We start from the raw sequence: 24,700 nt of genomic DNA, 5'->3' as shown, positions 1-24,700 counted from the left end.
ACGACGAGCCCCGAAGCAACAATAGCTGGCACTATAGCACTATTCATCACCGAATCACCAAAGCATCGAAAGGTGCCCAATGTGGGACTCTAAAAATCCCTCTCGGTGCCAAAGTGACCAATGACACGTCCGGGCGCGTTTCGGAGGCATCCTGCTTAAGCCGGGACACCCCCGAACTCTCACAGACTCCTTTTCTGATAGGGCTCCTGGGCGCCCGATTCACAAACAGATAAACGACACCCGGAAGCAGGCCTGCAAACACCTAAGGACCACCAGGACCAAAGAACAAGTTTCAGATTGCCTTTCAGAGTTCGTCTTGGTCTCCCGAGTGGATCTCGACTCGGAGAAAGGGCCCATTTTTGCACAAAAACATGGCCAGAGACCCTTTTAATGAACCGTCAGTGCACGAAATCCATGCCAACCAATCTCGAGGACCTCAAGGCCTAGGAAAATGAACCCTAATCGCATTGCACAATCCATTTAGGTTTCCCGAGTACCTTTCCGGCAACAGAAGGGCCCCTTTCAAGCGGAATCTTGCGCTTAGAGCTCATTCGAGGAAATGTTGACGTCCGAACTTTGCACCACCCACTCCCAACAACCCCCAGGGGCTAGGAAATCATTTCGGCTCGGACCAAGCAAATCATACCGAGCTCCCGAGTGACGTTTTAATGGTCATAAACGCCTCCCGACAAGCCTTCGGGACTCGTTTTTGACAAACGGAGATCACAGTGGTCTCCAAACACATCAGAACACTCGGGAAACACCGAGAAAGCCCCGTTTGCGGATTCCTAGGACGCCTCTAGATATCGATCTCCAGCCGAGGCCGACAAGTAAACCGTTCTGCCCAAAGCACAAAGCACGCCGACACAAGCGGTATATCACGCAGAGGCGCGAACAAGCGACAGAAACGGACAACTTCACCCCGATCATCCAAACGGAGCAAAACCGGCTTTCGAGTCCCCGAGTCACCCGAGCAATTGCTTTCAAGAAACATGTCAATATTAGGCTCATTAAAACCGTATTCGCGAGCACATTGATAATTCGTCGTTCAAGTGAACCACGAAAATTGAACGCGCGACCAATCGAGCCTCGAGCTTCTTCCGGCTTTTCTCTTAGTCAAGTAGGACCCTTGAGCTAGCCAAGCCGAGCCGAGCCAAGCCAAGCCGCAAGCCATGGCTCTTCTCTAGAAGCAAGCCAAATGAGCCTCCACCACACATTTTCAAAATATCTTCTTTCACCCATCACTTCCCTTCTCCCATCCATCACCTCCCATCACCTTTCAAGACAACTTCCCCACCCTAATCTTCCCTCCAAAAATTCGGATCCCCTAATCACCACTTAATTGCACTTAACTCCACTTAATCTTGTCATTAAGCTTGCTTTTATAAGTTCATGGGGTCATTAACTTGATCACAACTCAACTTCTATCTTCTCTCTAGCTTTCTCACTCTAGGAAACCCTCTCCAAGCCCTCTCAACTTCAGCATTTTTCCAGAAATCGCATAGCCTCACCTCAGCCCGGTTACAAGGCAAAATTGTTCGAAAACTCAACCGTTTTCCGGCGACCGCCACCCAACCTAAGCCAACTTCGACCAAACTTCATATCCCACATGTATTCGACCTCCCGAGTCCATTCACGGTGTTATTTTTGCCATTTGAAGTCATCTAGGTCCCGTTTCAGCCCAATCCAGATTCGGTCTCTAGGGAGTTTCCCGGTTTCTAGGCGAGTTATTCCTTCCCGACTTATCTGAGCCTCAAACAAACTACATACCCCACATGTATTCGACCTCCCGAGTCCATTTCCGGCATTAGTTTTGCTATTCGAAGCTTCCAGCAGTCCGAACCAGCTCTGTTCAGAACCGGGTTCCGTAGGCATTTTCACAGCTTCCCGGGCTTCCTCGACATTTCCACTACCTCACGACTATGGCGAGTCATGCCATCACTTTTTAGGGGTTCTTTACAACCCTCACTCTCCCCCGTGACGAGGTGGTTACGTGCCGGGAGCCGTCCAACCGTGCACCACCGCCGTTTCCCTCTTTTCTCCCTTCACAGATTTTTCCAGTTTTTTACCTGTTTTCTTTGCATCTTTTAGGAAAATCGACATATCCAATCTTCATGAAACCACTGCAGGAATGATCCTCACTCAGTTAGGAGTCCAATGCCACCAACCTTACAGCAAAATACCACCGGGAGCCTCCGGGACAGCCATTTCTCTCCGACCTGCCCAGTCGGGTCAGTTCCGCCCAGTCGGTTCTGTTTTCTGCTAGCTAACCCGACTTTGTTTTTGATTTCCAGAACATCTACATGTCCAATCCTCATGAAACCACCGCAGGCATGATCCTCAGTCAGTTAGGAGTCCAATGCCACCGACCTCGTGTCAAAAGACCATCGAGAGCCTCCTATAGAGCCTTTTCTTTATCGGGTGCCAGTCGGGTCTGTTTTGCCCCGACTGGGTCTATCTTTTTTTACTGATCCGACTTTGCTTTTGATTTCCGGAAAATCTTCGCAAGCAATCTTCACGAAACCAGCGCAGGCGTGATCCTCAGTCTCTTGGGAATCCAACGCAACCGATCTCGCGCGAAAATTCCATCCCGATCAACCGGTACAGCCTCGACAAGCCGAACTGCCAGTCGGGTCTGCCAGTCGACCCGACTGTACCGATTCGGGTCTGTTCGTTCCAGCCGAGTCTCCCGACTCCCTTTGCCACTTCTCCGACTCTTTCCTTGTGTTCCGAGGCTAGGTATAACCTCCCTACGACTTAGAAGGGTTAGGTCTTCGATCCTTGGTTGTTCTGGGGTGATAAGGTGATTAATAACCGTATTGCATGCAAGCTTGGACTTTTATTCGTTTTTATGCATGTTCACATCGTTCGTTACGTTCATACATCATTATATTATGTCCATCATGACGGGAAATGTTTAGAGTCGCGTAGGAAGAGGCCATCATGGTCCGGTCATACCACAAAGTCTCACGGTTAGGTCCCACGGGAAGGGACCGTGAGGTTTCACGGCTCACCCGTAACCTAAGTGGTCTCTTCTTCCCTGAATACATTCACTTCCCGTATCCTTATAATCTTTGCTGTCATGATATGATAACATGGTGGAAACGGACTCGAATCTAGGCCGAAGAGACCATGACAGCTCGGGAGAACCAAGGGTACCCTTCGGTCATACCCTATGGGGATGAACCGAGAGGTCCTCATGATTCTTTCGGGCCACCCGTGGTCTCTTTGTCTCGATTTGGGATGGATTCCACGTTTTATTTTAGCTTATTATTATCACATGAGTCGGTGTCGCTTTATCGATTCCTTTTAAATACGATATTTGCGTTTGCATCACGTGCTTGTTTGCGCACCCAATATCATGGCGGCATCGGCTTTATAGAATGTGTGTTATTATCATGTTTGACGTTTTATGCATGCAAGAAACGATTAGAACCGATACGAGAGACCATCCGGAATTCAAATCGAGTCAAGGAAATATTCGGTCATCTCCATTATGGAATGACCGAATTCCCCATGACCCTCTTTGAGTTTAAGTTGGCCTCTTTTGTCGCTTCGAAATCGGCTCTTGGAATTGAGTGTAATTTCTTTTCCGTTTAATCGTTGATTACGCGTTAGCTCCCATGTTAGGCGCGTTAGTTTCGGACGATCGCCCATCGACTCCATAACATTCGTGACTCGAAGACATAATCACTAAATAATCCCACAAACAAGGAAATGGGACGTGTCATTTGACTAATTAAACCATTTGGCCTAAATAATTTGACAAATCAAATATCAATTTGTAAACGCATCGACGGATTACGAAACGGTGGAAATGCCCTTTTCAAAATCCACAATTTCATAACATCGAGACGCATAACACGAATAGAATCAGTGTCTAGGGAGCACTCGCGTACTACGACTCGAGCCCGGGCCCAATTTGAGGCGGCTCAAGTCGAAATATGTGAGTTCTCTTCGGACCTCTTCGTGTCATGCGATCTCCATTTTACACGTGCACTTCACACATTTTACCGTCTAAGGGCATAACCGTCATTTCGTGATCCGCCGATATCCTAGGCGTTAAGGAGACCGAAACACCACGATCTATGGATAGAAAGGGGCAGCCCGTTCGGGTGCGAGTTTCATTCGCATGGCCCATTTCATCCACTTTCGGTGTTTCTATCCTCTTACCATAGATTCGGTAGTTAGCATTTTTATTTCTGTCACAAAACATATAAAATCGGATTAATCATGCATTTGACTTAATCAAACATTAGATAATGGCTAGGCGGAATATTAGGCTCCAAATATAGAGTCAAAATACGAATTTGGCATATTCAGTGAAGCCGCAGTGACATTCACGAAATGAAATCTTAAAAAATAACTCACACATGTAATTGGCCTAGAACCATATCCTAGCCCATCTCTTTGCTTGCCTAAGTTAGATACATTATTTGATAATCAACCCCGGTTAATAACTGATTAAATCACATACACTCGACTTAATACACCACTTATCTGTATTCACCGATATTTGTCAGTTATTGCCTATTTTTCATTAGTTTTATCAGTTTTCTTCTGTTTTCCATTTGCTTTTGCTGATTTGTTGCGGTTCGGGTCTGAACCCATAGGTTACGTGTCGTACGGGGTCCAACGCCCCAAATCACCGAACACGAGGTCCAATGCCTCCTAACTCACTGAGCGCTTGCAACCCGAGTGCGGAATGGGATCTAGCCTCGAGTCACCATCACACTCCCAATATGGCCTATGTGGAAGGCAATTTGGATTGGATGTGTGAAACGTGTTTAGATATTACCCGGGAGCTCGATCGGTCCAACGGTTACAGTGGGAACTAATCGGTTCTCCTGCAAACCATCGGTTCGATTGGACCTGACCCCTGGCTCTTTGAGCCCGCGTTGACTTAATTTATTTATCGGTCGTTCAAAATACACAGTGAGCTGGAGCGGAATATTGGCCCAATGCAAACCGATCGGGATCCATTTACTTTATTCAGTTGTATTCTGTAATTATTCGAATGTACATTGTGAGGATCTTATTTGTATATCTATTCATTCATTTGTAAGGATCCCCGATCGGCGAGCGAGAGGTCCGAGCGTCGAACCGGTCAAGTTGGTCTATTGTCACCAAGAGATGAGTAAGCTCGAATACTCGTGGTCTCGGTTCGCGCAGGGAATCGACCATTACGATTCGATGAATTGTAACGCTAAGATAGTGAACCGATTTCTCGACGCACAAGCCTACTCATCTTTCGGATCATTGGCCCAACTTGATCAATTCATTGACGTTACGGTGTCAAAACGAGCGAGTCAAGTGCAACCCTAAATCACGCGGTAAATAAACAAAACGACAAGCCTAGCAAACTAGAGTACCGAAAGGGCGTGCGGGATATAGGCCCGCACGTAATAGAACCCCCGAATTCGGAATTTCCGGTTCCGTATGACCATTGCCTTAGCATTTAGGTGTACCCCGTACCCCTAGACTCAGGCGACTCAACGGCCCTCGACCTACGGGTCGTAAATAGTAAGTGGCGACTCCTTCTCACGTGCGTCCGTCGCGCGTCCCTAGGAAGGTGGACACTCTCGAGCCGCGTTGCATAGGCTTCGCGCATGCATGCCCCGACGAGATGAAATTCGGGTGCGCACAGCTTGGCGACTCCACTGGGGACATACTTAGTGGGTTCGGGCTCAATTCCGTTTGCTTGCTTGCATGTTTATTTATCGCTTTCCGTACATTTATTTTAAGCACATTTATTTCGCGCACATTTATTTTACGCACTTGCATCGCATCATTCTAGCGGGTTTCCAGGTACCTTGTCCGAAATCCCACGGGCACCAAAATAGGAAGTTAGGTTAGTCAGAGGTTCCGAGTAAGGGAACGAATCGAGTCGGCTATGCCACCGAACCAGCCCCCAAAGATCCTCGCTCGATTTCAAGGAATTCACACCCTTGAGTTGGGAGCCCCCATCCATAGATAGCACGGTCCCTGTAGCATCGAACCATGCATCGTGCTATGCCTCCATGCAAGCTTTTAACCCGACACCGACAACAGTCCATCGAGTCGGCCTGCGTGCCACTTGAGTCTTTTCTATTTCAAGAGCGATGTAACTTGTAATTTGTACTAAGCCGCGGGCATTTACTTTCTTCGCACACATGCATCATGCAGTTTTCAAAAATTAGGATGTCATTCATGTTGACGAGTCCTAAGCAGATTTTTTTTGTCGTCTTGGTAAGGGACGCCTAGGTCGGCCTCCTGCCCGCGTCTCGACAGAGTCCGCCAACACACGAGGACCTCATCGACCCGCCACATAATGCAAATGGTGTATATTCCGGGACAACATGATCGACCTCATCAACACTAGGTTCGATCACCGACAGGTCGCTGAGAACTCGCCGGCCAACCACCTTAGAGGGAGCTCTCCCAAACCCGTGCCAAGATGCAGAGATGCGGTCAGGAGCTCGCTTGAGCGAACGGCGGAGGTCTAGGAAGTGGGCTCGAGGAGGCTCACACATGCACTCTAGGATAGATATCTCCGCAAGGCCCTCGCCTAGAACTGGTGCTTTTCGAGGCCGCGCTCGCTCAAACCCCGAGTTTGGTGGCAAATCAGCTTAAGGCTCTATTTTACAAAATTTGCATTGTACTTTGAACCTTTCGAGTCAATGTGAACGACAACATTAACTTTTGAAAACTCACGCATTGCATGCATCCTATCCATTTACTGTTTTACACGACAATGAATACTACCACACAGTAGACAAAGTTGTGACCGCCTTTGCAGGTGGACCTCTCGTGGTCCTCACCCTTCCTCCACGGCGAGACGATCAGTAGCTCAAGGGCCAACCATCTAAGCAACACTAACTCCCCATTAATCCCGCGCAATCGATTATGTCATTGCATGGTTGAGCACACGTCTCTCCATGCTACAAGTGCTTCCATCAGCACAACTGAGCGTGCCCTTTCCGCGTCGTGCGAGCACACCCCTACCTTGCCCATGCATGCATCCTCGACACACCTTGTGCATGCCTCTCAGTGTGCTTGCATGACGCCTACCAGGCCAGTTCGTTCCCCTACGCAGTTGCATTCAAATTACGAATAGTTCTTGTTCCTTCATTGCTTTTCCTCTTCCCATTGCAGGAAATAACTGACAAGAAGGCAACTTGAACCTTGAACGACCACAATCAGAACAATGAACACTACCCGTCCAGCACCTTGGAACTTCGACACCGAATCCCAACCCTCCCTCCGCAAAAGATCACAGCAACAGCTCTAACTAACAGAGCATGGCCCTGCCTACCCGCCGCGAAAGTCACTAGCACGGTCACATCTCCGACCGGAGAATGATCCCTACCCACCCTCCGCTGTGGCCATCAACCAGACACTGGGGCAACATGCACTCTTCCCTAAACTCTCTTTTACATTTATTTATATGCATTCCCAAACGAGCTTCTGGCATGAACAAACCCTTCACAAGGGCACTAGGACAGCCCCAAAGATGCCCTGCTGGTTCTGTCAGAATTGTTCGATTCGTCTGTCCTCATGGGATCCGGCTCCTCGAGCCTTCCCTAGGACGGCTGCGCATGCCAACCCGCAATCGGGGAAAGTACACCTATATGGCCCCTAGCCACGGTCTGCCCACTCTAGGGTGACGATGACTAGATCTCGGAATTAAGTGTCCCCCACGTGCGGCACCCCATGGGTCGCACGTTGGACAAGGGGATTTTCCTATGGGTCCACTCCATATTTCTTACCGCATATTCCACCGATCAATCACCTAACGCATCATCTTCTTTGTCGTCTCTCACAGGGACACGCCGATCATAGGTGAAGAACGATACATAGGTTCACATCTCCCTGAGAATTCCTCCAAATCCTTTCTTCATACTTCGACGAGGGAGGTTTCCGACGAATACGTACCCCCCACGAAGCCGAAGACAGAGACAATCGAACAAACCGTTCAACCTCGACGCGTGCGTCTCCACCGAGATCGAGCGACACCCCGGGGCAAATTGGGCCTTCCCCACTACAAAGACCCATCACCTACAACATGCAACGACAAGTCCCGGGGCAGGACACATTCGCCTTCAAAAGTGCCTATCATCTAAGGGGCACCCTCCACGGGAGCGACAATGCACGATCGGAAGCGCCGATTGCACGAGACGCCCAACACAGATCACAAAGACCGGGGCATCCCCATCCAACATTCACGCGAAGCAACCTTGGTCACCCACACTCATGGGGCAAATTTTTTTCTTTTTAGACAATAGGGGAAAGGACTTGTAAAGTTTGCAAGGACAAAAGAGGCGAAATTCGGCTTTCGAGTGCACAAGAATCAGACTTCTGAGAAAACCAACCATCACAAAATTGGGCTAGGACAACGAAGTACATCAAGTCTCCATGGGGCGAAGCAAACAAAAGCAGCCTCGGTGATGCAAAGTCGAGGAGTTTCAAACAAATACAAGGGGCACAATACAGACCCCAGCTGCAAGAAAAAAATAGAGCGAAAAGAAGCGGGAAAAACCCGCCAATGAAGAGAGAGAGAAAAGATGCGGGAAAAACCCGCCAATGAACAAAACAAGGCACCGCCGAAATATAAAACTCTGGCACCGCCAATTCGAAGAAGAAATCAACAAACCCCGACAAAAAGGGGGAGCAGCAGATGCAACTCCTCGCGGTGATAGAACGTAATGCACTCGGAGGTCGAATCATTTGAACCATTCGCCCTTGCAAACTCGAGAGGCAAAAGAATCGAGCCCGCTAGGTCGAAAACCCCTCGGGGCGACCTAGGCAAAAGCTAGGGCAAAAGAGAGGCACGACTGAAAATCCCGAGGCGGGCGGTCGTGGCAAAAGGAGAGTAAAATGAGAAATAAACAAAACAGTCGCCCTGGGCCTTCGCACACTGCGTGGACCAGGGATCCCTAAGGGAAATGGCCAGGTTATCTACTCCAACACGATCCCCGATCGGCTCTCTTAGCGAACTCAACCGTCCAAGGCGGATTCTACTTCAAGCACAGCGGGCGGCCAAGCACGCAATCCAAACAGTTCAAGCCAGCCAACACCAACCGAAGGACGGAAGAGAAGGGGGGGTACATCTCACGGCAAGCGTGAACCCGTGTATCCTTTCAGCCTTGGGCAACGTCCTCCCCAAACTTTCTCTTTTCTCTTTGTCATTGCACAACTCCAAAATGGGTCACAGCCACCCTTCAATCGGCTACCATAAAGCCAAAATCCTAGACATTTCTTTCCGGGAGTCTAGTCATAACACTCCGGAAATGACTAGACCGAGGTCTAACCAAAATTGAATAAAATTCCCCATGCGAGTTACAAATGCAGCCGCCCTATGACACCCTGATGAGAAGGGTCCTAAGTTCACGGGCGCGTCGAACAACCGATAGAGCCGCTTGGGCACCTTTGAGAACGTCTCGATATGCCCATGTAAGCCCAACAGGAGCCCCGGAGGCCTCGCATCTGGGCCTTTGAAAGCGGGACCCCCATTCGCATCACCAAAGCAAAAACTCTCCACGGGTCGCCCAGGCGACCCGAAACTGAAGAGCATGCGTCACGAACACTTCCTTTTACCTGTGCTTACAAATCACTAGTAATCTCATGACTTACTAATGATGTCAGGATCACAGGTACAACAAACGCGGGAACTACGACAGACTCTGATTCCCGATCCCTCGGGACACGTAGGCGCTCCAACCTAGAGCTCGAGTCCCACATCACAAGACTGGGGCATCCCCAACAAACAGGCAACCGCCCCAACAGCGGGACTAGCCTCCGGCAAATCAATGCCTTCACGGCCGCATACCTGATGCCATTGTCCAACAAATTCTTAATCGTGCGACAAATGGCGATCGGCGCCAACCACCACGTCCCCACGGTACACCCGCGATATTTACTGCTTTTCCGGATTTCGTGTCCAGTACTTCGAGTCCATCTTTACAGCTTTCCGGACTTCGCGTCCACATTTACTACTTTTCGAACTTCGCGTCCACATTTACTGATTTCCGGACTTCGCGTCTACATTTACTGCTTTTCGGACTTCGCGTCCACATTTACTGATTTCCGGACTTCGCGTCCACATTTACTGCTTTCCGGACTCCGAGTCCACATTTACTGCTTTCCGGACTCCGCGTCCACATTTACTGCTTTTTGGACTCCGCGTCCACATTTACTGCTTTCCACGGGCCTCGGCCTAGCAACTTTACTGCTTTCCACGTGCCTCGGCCTAGCAACTTTACTGCTTTCCACGGGCTTCGGCCTAGCAACTTTACTGCTTTCCACGGGCTTCGGCCTAGCGAGTTTACTGCTTTCCACGGGTCTCGGCATAGTAACTTTACTACTTTCCACGGGCTTCGGCCTAGCAACCTTACTGCTTTCCACGGGCCTTGGCCCTACACATACTGTCATACGAGCTTAGGCCCCTCATCTACATTTCATAATTTTCGCTTCTCAACCATATTGGTTACCCTGTGACAGGTTCGGGCACTTTTGCACATCCTCCCTAAGCATCCAACGCGGAGGGGCGAGCTATTACAGGGAGTGACAATAAGGCGGTCGCCGGGACCAAAAAGGGATCTTCTCATGATCTTTGGTTACCTCCTCTAATCGAGCACGCAACCAAAGAGGGGCAAGCTGTCAGCACCCCATTTTGGTCCACCGGCTCCGACAGAGGACTTCCGACCAAAGCTCGGGACACTATTCACGATCGGAAAACCGGAGGCAAATGTGAGGGCATAGAGTCATGAATAACAAGAGAAACGCAGGGTCCACTAGGAGAGCACGAGAGGGCAATCGGAAGAGTAAACAGACGACGAGCCCCAAAGCAACAATAGCTGGCACTACGGCACTATTCATCACCGAATCACCGAAGCATCGAAAGGTGCCCAATGTGGGACTCTAAAAATCCCTCTCGGTGCCAAAGTGACCAATGACACGTCCGGGCGCGTTTCGGAGGCATCCTGCTTAAGCCGGGACACCCCCGAACTCTCGCAGACGCCTTTTTTGACAGGGCTCCTGGGCGCCCGATTCACGAACAGATAAACGGCGCTCGGAAGCAAGCCTGCACACACCTAAGGACCACCAAGACCAAGGAACAAGTTTCAGATTGCCTTTCAGAGTTCGTCTTGGTCTCCCGAGTGGATCTCGACTCGGAGAAAGGGCCCATTTTTGCACAAAAACGTGGCAAGAGACCCTTTTAATGAACCGTCAGTGCACGAAATCCGCGCCAACCAATCCCGAGGACCTCAAGGCCTAGGAAAATGAACCCTAATCGCATTGCACAATCCATTTAGGTTTCTCGAGTACCATTCCGGCAACAGAAGGGCCCCTTTCAAGCGGAATCTTGCGCTTAGAGCTCATTCGAGGAAATGTTCACGTTCGAGCTTTGCACCACCCACTCCCAACAACCCCCAGGGTCCAGGAAATCATATCGGCTCGGACCAAGCAAATCATACCGAGCTCCCGAGTGAAGTTTTAATGGTCATAAACGCCTCCCCGCAAGCCTTTGGGACTCGTTTTTGACAAACGGAGATCACAGTGGTCTCCGAACACATCAGAACACTCGGGAAACACTAAGAAAGCCCCGTTTGCGAATTCCTAGGACGCCTCCGGATATCGATCTCCAGCCGGGGCCGACAAGTAAACAGTTCTGTCCAAAGCACAAAGTACACCGACACGAGCGGTACAGCACGTAGAGGCGCGAACATGTGACAGAAACGAACAACTTCGCTCCGATCATCCAAAGGGAGCAAAATCGGCTTTTGAGTGCCCGGACTACCCGAGCATTTACTTACACGGAGCATGTCAATATTAGGCCCATTAAAATCGCATTCGCACGTACATCAATAATTCGTCGTTCAAACGAGCCACGAAAATCAAACGCGCGACCAATCGAGCCCCGAGCTTCTTCCGGCTTTCTTTCTAGTCAAGTGGGACCCTTGAGCTAGCCAAGCCAAGCCAAGCCAAGCCGAGCCAAGCCAAGCCGCAAGCCATGGCTCTTCTCTAGAAGCAAGCCAAATGAGCCTCCACCACACATTTTCAAAATATCTTCTTACACCCATCACTTCCCTTCTCCCATCCATCACCTCCCATCACCTTTCAAGACAACTTCCCCACCCTAATCTTCCCTCCAAAAATTCGGATGCCCTAAGCACCATTTAATTACACTTAACTTTACTCAATCTTGTCATTAAGCTTGCATTTATAAGCCCATTGGGTCATTAACTTAATCACAACTCCTCTTACACTCTCTCTCTAGCTTTCTCACTCAAAAACTCTCTCAAATTCCTCTCAAACTCCAACATTTCGTTCAGCCCAAGCACAGCCCGGCTCAAGGCCAAAATTGCCGGAAAACTCAACCGTTTTCCGGCGACCGTCATTCAACCCGAACCAAACTTGACCAAACTTCATATCCCACACGTACTTGACCTCCCGAGTCCATTTCCGGTGTTAGTTTCGGCATTTGAAGCTTCCAGCATGCAGTTCCAGCTCAGTTCAGAATCGGGTCCCTAGGGAGTTTCCCGGTTTGTAGGCGAGTTCTTCCTTCCCGACTTAAGCAAACTCAACCAAACTTCATATCCCACATGTTTTCGACCTCCTAAGTCCATTTCCGACCTTAGAATTTTCATTTGAGGCTCCCACAACCTCGTTCCAGCTCTGTCCAGAAACAGTCCTTTAAGCATTTTCCCGGTTTCTAAGCGAGTTCTTCCCTCTCGACTTAAGCAAACTCAACCAAACTTCATATCCCATATGTTTTCGACCTCCTAAGTCCATTTTCGAGATTAGTTTTTGCATTTGAACCCTCCAGCCACGCGTTCCAGAGTTGAGCAGAATCGGGTTTCACAGGTGCATCCCGGGCTTCCTCGATGTCTTCTCCATCTCACGACTAAGGCGAGTCGTGCCATCACTTTCTAAGGGTTCCTCATGACCCTCACTCTCCCCCATGACAAGGTGGTTGCGTGCCGAGAGCCGTTCAACCATGCACCTCCGCCATTTCTCTCCTTTCTCCCTTCTCGGATCTTTCCAGTTTTTACCGGTTTTCTTTGCATCTTCCAGGAAAATATAGGAATGCAATCCTCACGAAACCACCACAGGCGTGATCCTCATTTAGTTAGGAGTCCAATGCCACCGACCTTGCATCAAAAGACCACCGGGAGCCTCCCGTAGCGTCGTTTCTTTATCGGGTCCCAGTCGGGTTTGTTCCTCTGGTTTTCTTTTCTAACCCTAATTTTGCAGGAACGTACAGGTCAGCTCGGGTTGAATCTCGCTACAAGCCACCTATCACCGTGATCCTCAGTCAGTTAGGAGTCAAATGCCACCGACCTTGCATCAAAAGACCACCGGGAGCCTCCTGTCGAGCCGTTTCTTCATCGGGTGCTAGTCGGGTCTGTTTTGACCCGACTGAGTCTGTCCTTTTTTATTGACTCGACTTTGTTTTTGATTTTTGGAAAATCTACGCATGCTCTCCTCCCGAAACCACCACAGGCGTGATCCTTAGTCTCTTGGGAATCCAACGCAACTGGCCCCGCGCAAAAATTCCATCCCGATCAACCGGTACAGCCCCGACAAGCCAGACTGCCAGTCGGGTCTGCCAGTCGACCCGACTGCACCGGTTCGGGTCTGTTCGTTCCAGCCGAGTCTCCCGACTCCCTTTGCCACTTCTCCGACTCTTTCCTCGTGTTCCGAGGCTAGGTAAAACTCCTCTACGACTTAGAGAAGCTAGGATCTTTGATACTTGTTTGTTATGGGGGTTAGGGTGGTTAACAAACCGAAATGCATGCAAGTTCAAGTTTTTATATATTCCCATGCAAATGTACGCCGTGTATGTATTCCCAAGATCGGTTCCCGTGTTTTCGCATTTTACCATTGCATGAATCGACGCCGTTTTACCGATTCCTTTATATATATATTGTATGTGTTTGTTTGTGTGTTCGGTTGTGTTTCGAGATCTTGGTGGCGTTGGTTTCCTTCCATTTTCACCGAAATATGTGTTATTATTGTGCTCGATGTATTATGTATGCAAGGTACAGCTAGAATCGACGTAGGAGACTCTCCATAACCCAAGTCGGGTCAAGGAGAGCTCTCGGCCTAACCCTTGGAGAGGTGGCCGAGTGCCCTTTGACTCTTCCCGGGTTTAGGACGGTCTCTTTTGTTGCTTCGGAATCGTCCCTTGGAATTGAGTGTATTCATATTTTGCGTTTTTTATCATTGATCATGTGCTAGCCGCCTCCTAGGAGAGTTAGTTTTGGAAGATTATCTGTCAAATCCACAATTCCTCGATATAAGATCACTACCACCGAATAATTTCACAAATGGGAGAAACGGGACGTATCATTCGGTTAATTAAATCACTTGGACTAAATAATTGGATAAATTGATTGCTAATTCGTAAGCGCATCGATGGTTCACGGAACGGCGGAAATGCCATTTTCTTTAAAAGCTCACAATTTCAAAGCACCGAAACGTGTAACACGAATAGAATCGGTGTCTAGCGAGTACTCGCGTACTATGACTCGAGTCCGGGCCAAATTTGAGGCGGCTTGAGTCGAGACGCGCGAGTCCTTTTTAGACCTCTTCGTGTCACCCGATCTTTAATTTATATGTGAACTACACACGTTTTACCGATCAAGGGCATAATCATCATTCCGCGATTCACCGATATCCTAGGCATTAGGGAGTCGGAAACACCTCGATCTATGGACGGAAAAGGGCGACCCATTCGGGTGCGAGTTTCATCCACACGGCCCATTCCGTTCACTTTCGGTGTTTCTATCTCCCTATTGTAGATTCGGTGGTGAGCATTTTAGTTCTGTTGCAAAACACAAAAAACCGGATTAATCATGCATTTGGCTTAATCAAACATTAGATAATGGATAGGCGGAATGCTAGATTCCAATCTAGAGTCAAAATACGGGTTTGGCGAATTCGGTGAAACCGCAGTGACACCTCATAGAATAGAGTTCTAAAACAAATTCATACATTTAATTGGCCTATAACCACAGTAAACAGTAAGTGGCGACTCCTTCTCACGTGCGTCCGTCGCGCGTCCCCGGGAAAGTGGACACTCCTGAGCCGCGTTACATAGGCGCGCGTATGCGTGCCCCGACGAGATAAAATTCGGGTGCGCACATTTACTGCTTTCTACGGGCTTCGGCCTAGTGACTTTACTGCTTTCTACGGGCCTCGGCCTAGTGATTTACTGCTTTCTACGGGCCTCGGCCTAGTGACTTTACTGCTTTCTACGGGTTTCGGCCTAGTGATTTATTGCTTTCTACGGGCCTCGGCCCTGCACATACTGTCATACGGGCTTAGGCCCCTCGACTACATTTCATAATTTTCGCTCCTCAACCATACGGTTACCCTGTGGCAGGTTCGGGCGCTTTTGCACATCCTCCCTAAGTATCCAACGCGGAGGGACGAGCTACTACAGAGAGTGACAACAAGGCGGTCGCCGGGACCAAAAAAGGGATGTTTCTCACGATCTTTAGTTACCTCCTCTAATCGAGCACGCAACCAAAGAGGGGCAAGCTGTCAGCACCCCATTTTGGTCCACCGGCTCCGACAGAGGACTTCCGACCAAGGCTCGGGACACTATTCACAATCGGGAAACAAGAGGCGAGCATGCGGGCACAGAGTCATGATTAACAAGAGAAAAGCGGGGTTCACTAAAAAAAAGCACAGGAGGGCAATCGGAAGAGTAAACAGACGACGAGCCCCGAAGCAACAGGAGCTGGTACTGTGACACTATTCATCACCGGATCACCGAAGCGTCGGAAGGTATCCAATATAGGACTCTAAAAATCCCTCTTGGTGCCAAAATGACCAATGGCACATCCGAGCGCATTTCAGAGGCATCCTGCTCAAGCCCGAACACCCCCGATCTCTCACAGATGCCTCTTCTAACAGGGCTCTCGGGGCCCGATCCACAAACGAGTAAACGGCACCCGGAAACGGGCCTACAGGCACCCAGGGACCACCGGGGTCATGGAACAAGCTTCAAATGACCTTTCGGAACTCTACAGGGTTTCCCGAGGGACGTTTCAGTGGTCACAAACGCCTCCCGGCAAATCTTCGGGGCACATTCATGGAGAACAGAGATCACAGCGATCCCCGAACACCTCGAGACACTCGAGAAACACTGAGAAAGCCTCGGTCCCAAGTCCCTAGGTCTCCCCCGGCTAACGGTCTTCGGTCAGGGACGGCGAGCCAACGATCCCGCACAAGACAAAAAGCTCACTGAGACAAGCACTACAATGCACAAAGGAGCAATCAGAGAACGGGGACGATTAATTCCACTCCGAATGCCCAAACGGGACAAAACCGGCTCTCGAGGCGCCGAGTCGTTCGAACATTCGTTCACATGACATATGGCGATATTAGGCTCATTCAAATTCTCTTCGTTCAAGCATTCCAAATCCATTAATTAATCGGACATCGGAGATCGGACGCGCGCTCAATCAAGTCTCGATCTTTTCCCGGCTTTTCTCTTAGTCAAATGGGACCCACAGCTCAGCCAAGACAAGCCACCAAGCCACGGCTCAAACCCTAAACCTCGGCTCCAACCCTAAGCCGCAGCTTGGCCGCATCTAGCCACGGCTGGATCCTCATGGCCGGCGGCTCAAACCCAAGAACTCCCCCCTCCACACAATTCAAATATCCCTTACACTTCTTCACATCAACTCCCATCTTTCCATCAATTCCCATCAACTCCCATCAACCTTCCACTCACAAACCCCACCCTAATCTCCTTGATATTTTCGGCAGCCCACACTTAGGCCTCCTAAACACATTTAACTTTCCCTAATTGCTTCATTAAGCTCCCCTTTATAAGCCCTTGCACCATTAAGTTTAATCACTTCTTCATTCCCATTCTCTCTCAAGCCAACTTCTCTCTAAAAAGCTCTCAACCTCCAGCCCTTCCCCTCATCCTCGCACAGCCCATCCCAAGGCCGAAACTGGCCAAACCCGATGGAAAACCACCCGGTATTCCGATAACTACCCGACCCGACTTAAGCCAAATATTACCAAACTTCCTAGCCCACATGTTTTCCACGTTCTAAGTTCATTTCGGAGCTCAGATTTTTCATTTGAGGCCCCCAACATCACGTTCTAGCCACAAAAGCAATCGGGTCCCGAGAACCCTCGCTGGGTGCATCCGACTTCCTAGACGTGCCATTTTCCTCCACGACCTTGGCGAGTCGTGCCATCACGCTCAAAGGGTTCCTCATAACCCCCACTCTCCCCCGTGAAGAGGTGGTCACGGTCCGAGAGCCTTTCAACCGCCCACAACCCCCGTTCCACTCTTTCCCTCTTATCGGGTTCCTTTAATTTTTACCGAGTTTTCTCTCACTATTTCGGGTTTGTCCAGGCCTTGGCACGCTCGAGGCTGTCCACGAACGTCTAGATCCGCCTCTTAGAAGTCCGAGGAACCCGACCTTGCATCGTGCCGTGGTCAGAGTCGTCGTGCCAACCTCGTTTTCCCCGGCTGCCTCGGACGCCACCTTACGGGTGTCTCACGTCTACGACATCCAGCCGAGTCTTCCGACTCACATGACCACTTCCCCGACTCTTTCCTCGCATATCGAGGCTAGGTAAGGTTCTTCTACCATTTAGAGAAGATAGGTTCTTCAATGTTTGTCCGTTATAGGGTATTATGGTGATCAATGACGCTAATGCATGCAAGTTTTCATTTTTATTTACTTCCAAGCATGTTTGTGTCGTTTATCACGTCCAACGTCACGTTCGCCATGGCTGGAAATTACTGAGATCGTGGCGGAAGAGGTCCTCATGTCATGGATGGGCCATGAAGGCTCACAGTGGGGTCCCATTGGAGGGAGCCGTGAGTTTCTTTGGCTCATTCGTGGACTCGCGGACCTCTTTCCCCCCGAATGCGGTTGGTTCGCATGTTTAGGGCTTCTTCTTACGTTGCATGACTCGGATGTACGATGGTAGGTGGTTTGAATCTAGGGGAATGAGGCCGGTATTAACTCAAGAGAGCCACGGAACCTCTCGGCCGGCCCCTATGCAATGAGCCGTGAGCCTCCTTGGCTCTCTCTCGGGTTTATGGCGATCTCATCCTTTCGGATTTGACCGTCTCCGTGTCCGTGATGTCCATCCGTAATTGCAATATGTAGGCATGATGGGAAATGCCCGAAGTCTAGGGGGGAAGAGGTCTCACGATCTCGGTTGCACCAAGGAGAACTCGCGGTTGCCTCCCACGGAAGAGGGCCGAGAGGCTCCTTGGTCCACCCGTAGCCGTGGACCTCTCGTCCCGTGATATAGGATACTTCCCATGATTTATCTTTAAATTGATTACCGTACGAATCGATGCCATTTCATTTACTTCTTAAAATATTCATTTGTACGTGCTTGTATGCCCGTTTGCGTAATTATGATCATGGTAGCATCAATTTGGTTAAAGCATGCGCTATTCTTGTGCTAGACATATTATGCATGCAAGACGCGACCGGAATCGAGGTAGGAGACCTTCCGTAACCCAAGTTGGGCCAAGGAGAGCTCTCGGCCTAATCCTTGAAGGAGTGGTCGAATGCTCCTTGACCCTTCTTGGGTTTAGGACGGCCTCCTTCGTTGCTTCGGAGTCGTTTCTTGGAATTGATTGTATCCGTATTTCGTATTTCCACCGTTAGCCGCGCGGCAATTAAATGATAGGTGCATTAGTCTCGGATAATCTTCCATCAAAACCATAATAATTACATAAAATCATTACCACCGAATGTCTCACAAACAGGAGAAACGGGACGCGTCATTCGATTAATTAAATCACTCAGACCAAATAATTGGATAAATTGATTATTAATTCGTAAACGCATCGATGGTTCACGGAACGGCGGAAATGCCCTTTACTTTAAAAAACTCACAATTTCAAAGCACCGAGACGTGTAACACGAATAGAATCGTGTCTAGCGAGTACTCGCGTACTATGACTCGAGTCCGGGCCCAATTTGAGGCGGCTCGAGTCGAGATGCGCGAGTCCTTTTTAGACCTCTTCGTGTCATGCGACCTTTAATTTATATGTGAACCACACACGTTTTATCGATCAAGGGTATAATCGTCATTCCGTGATTCACTGATATCCTAGACGTTAGGGAGTAGGAAACACCTCAATCTATGGGCGGGAAAGGGCAACCCGCTCGGGCGCGAGTCTCATTCGCACGGCCCATTCCATTCACTTTCGGTGTTTCTATCTTCCTATCGTAGATTCGGTTGTGAACCTTTTATTTCAGTTACGAAATACGAAGAACCGGATTAATCATATATTTGACTTAAACAAACATTAGATAAGGGATAGGTGGAATGCTAGATTCCGATCTAGAGTCAAAACACGAGTTTGGCTAATTCGGTGAAACCGCCGTATCACCTCACTGAATAAGAGTCTTAAAACAAATTCACACATATAATTGACTTAGAACCCTATTCTAGTCCACCAGCTATGTTTGCCTAGGTTAGACACATTGTTTGTTAACCAACCCCGATTAATAACTGATTAAATCACGTACACTTGACTTAATACACCGCTTGTCTGTATTCACCTCTATTTGTCAGTTGATGTTTGTTTCTCGTCAGTTTTATTGTTTTTCTTCTGTTTTCCACTTGTCTTTGCTAATTTATTGCGGTTTGGGCCCGAGCCCGTAGGTTATGTGTTACACGGGGTCCAACGCCCCAAATCACCTAACACGAGGTCCAACGCCTCCTAAGTCACTGAGCGCGTACAACCCGAGTGCGGAATGGGATCTAGCCTTGATTCACCGTCATACTCCAAACATGGCCTACGTGGAAGGCAATTCGGATTGGATGTGTGAAACGGGTTTAGATATCACCCGGGAGCTCGATCGGTCCAACGGTTACAGTGGGAATCAAGCGGTTCTCCTGCAAACTGTTGGATCGATCGGACCCGACCCCCGGCTCCTTGGGCCCGCGTTGCCTTAATTTACTTATCGGTTATTCAAAATACACGGTGAGCCGGAGCGGAATATTGGCCTAACGTAAACCGATCGGGATCCATTTATTTATTTAGTTATACTTTGTAATTATTCGAGAGAACATTGTGAGGATTTTATTCGTATGTTCACTCATTCCTTTGTAAGGATCCCCGATCGGCGAGCGAGAGGTCCGAGTGTCGAATCGGTTAAGTTGGTCTATCGTCACCAAAGGATGAGCAAGTTCGAATACTCGTGGTCTCGGTTCGCGCAAGGAATTAACCATCACGGTTCGATGAACTGTAACGATAAGATAGTGAACCGATTTCTCGACGCACAAGCCTACTCATCTTTCGGATTCTTGGCCCAACTTAATCAATTCACCGACTTTACGGTGTCAAAACGGCCGAGTCGAGTGCAAATTCTAAATCACGCGATAAATAAACAAAATGGCAAGCTTAGCAAGCTAGAGTACCGAAAGGGCTTGCGAGATATAGGCCCGCACGTAATAGAACCCCCGAATTCGGAATTTTCGGTTCCGTATGACCATTGCCTTAGCATTTAGGTGTACCCCGTACCCCTAGACCTGGGTAACTTGCCGGCCCTCGACCTTCGGGTCGTAAAACGACAAGTGGCGACTCCTTCTCACGTGCGTCCGTCGCGCGTCCCCGGGAAGGTGGACACTCCCAAGCCTTGTTGCATAGACTTCGCGCATGCGTGCCCCGACGAGATGAAATTCGGGTGCGCACAGGGTCCATCTGACGTTTCCTCCTCCCCACGACTATGGCGAGTCGTGCCATCACTTCCTAGGGGTTCCTTACAATCCTCACTCTCCCCCGTAACGAGGTGGTTGCGTGCCGAGAACCGTTCAACCGTGCACCACTGCCATTTTCCTCTTTTCTCCTTTCACAGATTTTTCCAGTTTTTTACCGGTTTTCTTTGCATCTTTCAGAAAAATCTACATGTCCAATCCTCATGAAACCACCGCAGGCATGATCCTCAGTCAGTTAGGAGTCCAATGCCGCCGACCTTGCAGCAAAATACCACCGGGAGCCTCCGGGAGAGCCGTTTCTTTCCGACCTGCCCAGTCGGGTCAATTCCGCCTAGTCGGGTCTGTTCGTTTTTTGACATTCTTCACTTTTCTTGCAGATCGGGTCGACCCGAGTCACTTCTTGTAAAACGACCTCCACAGACACCTCTGGGAGTCTCTTAGGAGTCGGGAGCCACCGACCTTGCATCAAAAGACCACCGTGAGCCTCCTATAGAGCCTTTTCTTTATCGGGTGCCAGTCGGGTCTGTTTTTCCCCGACTGGGTCTGTCTTTTTTTACTGATCCGACTTTGCTTTTGATTTTCAGAAAATCTACGCGAGCAATCTTCACGAAACCAGCACAGACGTGATCGTCAATCTCTTGGGAATCCAACGCAACCGATCTTGCGCGAAAGGGCCACCCCAATCAACCGGTACAGCCCCGACAAGCCGGACTGCCAGTCGGATCTGCCAGCCGACTCGACTTCACCGATTTAGGTCTGTTTGTTCCAGGGAGCAGAACCGACTTCCATAACCTGTTTTTCCGACTTTCCTCGGCTTTTCCTGCATCCCGAGGCTAGATATAATCATTCCTAACTTAGAGAAGTTAGGACTATTACGTTTTCTTTGCATTTGTGGGGTGATAAGGCGGTCCATGACCGATTCACATGCAAGTTTATGTTTTTATGTGTTTTTACATCGTATTATGCATGTCCTCATCATATACAATGCTAGCATGTCGGGAAATAGCTTGAATCGGAGTTGAGGAGACCTTGTTGGCTCGGGCAAGCCAAAGGAGCCTCTCAGCCTCACCCCAATGGAGGTGGCCGAGAGCCCCTATTGGCTTCCTCGGGCCATCGATGGCCTCCTTTCCTCGACTCAAGTCGTTTCCCGAGTTTTTACATTTTTCGCTTCCCATGAGTCGGTGTGGTTTTGTCGATTCCTCTAAATATCGTGTTTGTGCTTGTTTGTATCCTTGATTGTGTTCCTAAGATCACAGCGGCACCGGCTATGTAAAAATGTGCGTTGTTATTATATTTGATGTTTTATGCATGCAAGAAATGGTCAAAACCGATTCTTGGAATTGATTGTAATCACATTTTTCATTTAATCGTTGATTTCATGTTAATTCGTATGTTATGTGCGTTAATATCGAACAATCATTTCATTGATTCATAACAATTGAGTTTCAAGGTCTCAATCATTAAACCACTTCACGAACGGGGAAATGGGACGTGTCATTCGGTTAAGGAAACCATTCAGCTTAAATAATCGGACAAATCGAATATTAATTTGTAAGCGCATCGACGAATCACCAAATGGCGGAAATGCCCTTTTTGAAAATCCACAATTTCAAAACATCAAGACGTGTGACACAGATAGAATCAATGTCTAGGGAGCACTCGTAGGTTACGACTCGAGTTCGGGCCCAATTTGAGGCAGCTCAAGTCGAAACATACGAATCCTCTTTAGACCTCTTCGTATAACGTAATCTCAATTTTACGCATGCACTTCACACATCTTATTGTCTAAGGGCATAATTGTCATTTCGTGATTCGCCGATATCTTAGGCATTAAGAAGACCGAAACACCTCGATCTATGGATAAAAGGGGGCAACCCATTCGGGTGTGAGTTCTAGTCGCATAGCCCATTTCATCCACTTTCGGTGTTTTTATCCTTTTATCGTAGATTCGGTGGCTACGTCGTTACTTCTGTCATAAAACACACGAAACCGAATTAATTATGCACTTGACTTAATCAAACAATAGATAATGGATAGGTGGAATATTGGGTTCCAAATCTAGAGTCAAAACATGAGTTTGACATATTCAGTGAAACCGCAGTGACATTTTACAGAATAAAGTCTTAAAACAAACTCACACATGTAATTGGCCTAGAACCGTATCCTAGCCCCACTCTTTGCTCATTTAAGTTAGGCATATTGTTTGCTAATCAACCCCGGTTAATAATTGATTAAATCACGTACATTCAGCTTAACGCACAACTTCTCTTTATTTATCTATATTTATCAGTTTTTGTTTGTTTTCTTATCAGTTTTTATCAGTTTTCTTCTGTTTTCCATTTTCTTTTGTCGATTTGTTACGGTTTGAGCTCGAACCCATAGGTTACGTGTTGCATGGGGTCCAACGCCCTAAGCCACCGAACACGGGGTCCAACACCCCTCACACACTGAATGCGCGCAACCCGAGTGCGGAATGGGATCTAACCTCGAGTCACCATTACGCTCAAAGTACGGCCTATGTGGAAGGAGACTTAGATCGGGTGTGTGAATCGTGGTTAGATATCACTCGGGAGCTCGATCGGTCCAACGGTTACAGTGAGAATCAATCGATTCTTCTATCACCCGTCGGTCCGATCGGACCCAACCCCCGGCTCTTTGAGCCCGCGTTGCTTTAATTTATTTATTGGTCATTCAAAATACACGATGAGCCAGAGCGAAATATTGACCCAATGTGAGCTGATCGGGGATTCTTTTATTCAGTTGTAATTTTTATTTCTTTGAGAGTATATTGTAAGGAACTTTATTTGTACATTCATTTGTAAGGATCCTTGATTGGTGAGCGAGAGGTCCGAGCACAGAATTAATCGAGTCGATTAGTTTATCCGGAAGGCAAGTAAATTTAATGTTTCGTGGTTTCGGCTCGCACGGGGAATCGACCACCGTGGCTCGACGAACCGTAGCTAGGATAGCGAGCCGTATCTTCGATGCGCAAACTTACTTTACTTTCGGATTCCAGATTCGAATCAATTGATTCACCGACTTTACGGTGTCAAAACGGGTAAGAAGAGTGCAACATAACTCACGTGGTAAATAAACAATAAATGGCAAGCCTAGCAAACTAGAGTAACGAAAGGGCGTGCGAGATATAGGCCCGCATGTAATAGAACCCCCGAATTCGGAATTTCCGATTCCGTACGACCATTGCCTTAGCATTTAGGTGTACCCTGTACCCTTAGACCTAGGCGCCTCAACGGCCCTCGACCTATGGGTCGAAAACAGTAAGTGGTGACTCCTTCTCACCCGCGTCCCCAGGAAGGTGGGCACTCCCAAGTCGCATTGCATTAGGGGCGCGCATTGCGTGCCCCGATGAGATGAAATTCGAGTGCGCACATAACGAATTGCCTCTCTTTGCCCACAGATCGAGGTGTTTCATTCTCCTTAACGCCTAGGATATCGGCAAATCACGAAATGATGGTCATGCCCTTGAACGGTAGAATATGTGAAGTGTATATGTAAAAATTGAGATCGCATGAGACGAAGAGGTCTAAAGAAGACTCGTTTACTTCGACTTGAGCCGCCTCAAATTGGGCCCAGACCCGAGTCATAGCACGAAAGTGCTCTCTAGACACCAATTCTATTCGTGTTACTCGCCTCGGTGTTTTGAGATTGTGGATTTTAAAATGGCATTTCCACCATTTGGTGATCCGTCGACGGGTTTACAAATTGATACTCGATTCATCTAATTATTTAAGCCGAATGATTTAATTAATTAAGTGATGCGTCCCATTTCCCGTTTGTGGAGTAGTTTAGTAATTGAGGTGTTGAACCTCAATTATTATGGATTAATGAGATGATTATTAGAAGTTAACGCGCCTAACATGCAAATTAACGTGAAGCTAATCATTAAAACGGAAAATGTAATTGCAATCAATTCCAAGAATCGGTCTTAATCGTTCCTTGCATGCATAAGACATTAAGCACAATAATGATG

This window comes from Punica granatum, chromosome 3 (assembly GCF_007655135.1).
Source record: "Punica granatum isolate Tunisia-2019 chromosome 3, ASM765513v2, whole genome shotgun sequence".
Lineage (NCBI taxonomy): Eukaryota > Viridiplantae > Streptophyta > Magnoliopsida > Myrtales > Lythraceae > Punica > Punica granatum.
Note: the sequence above shows the minus strand (reverse complement) of the source record.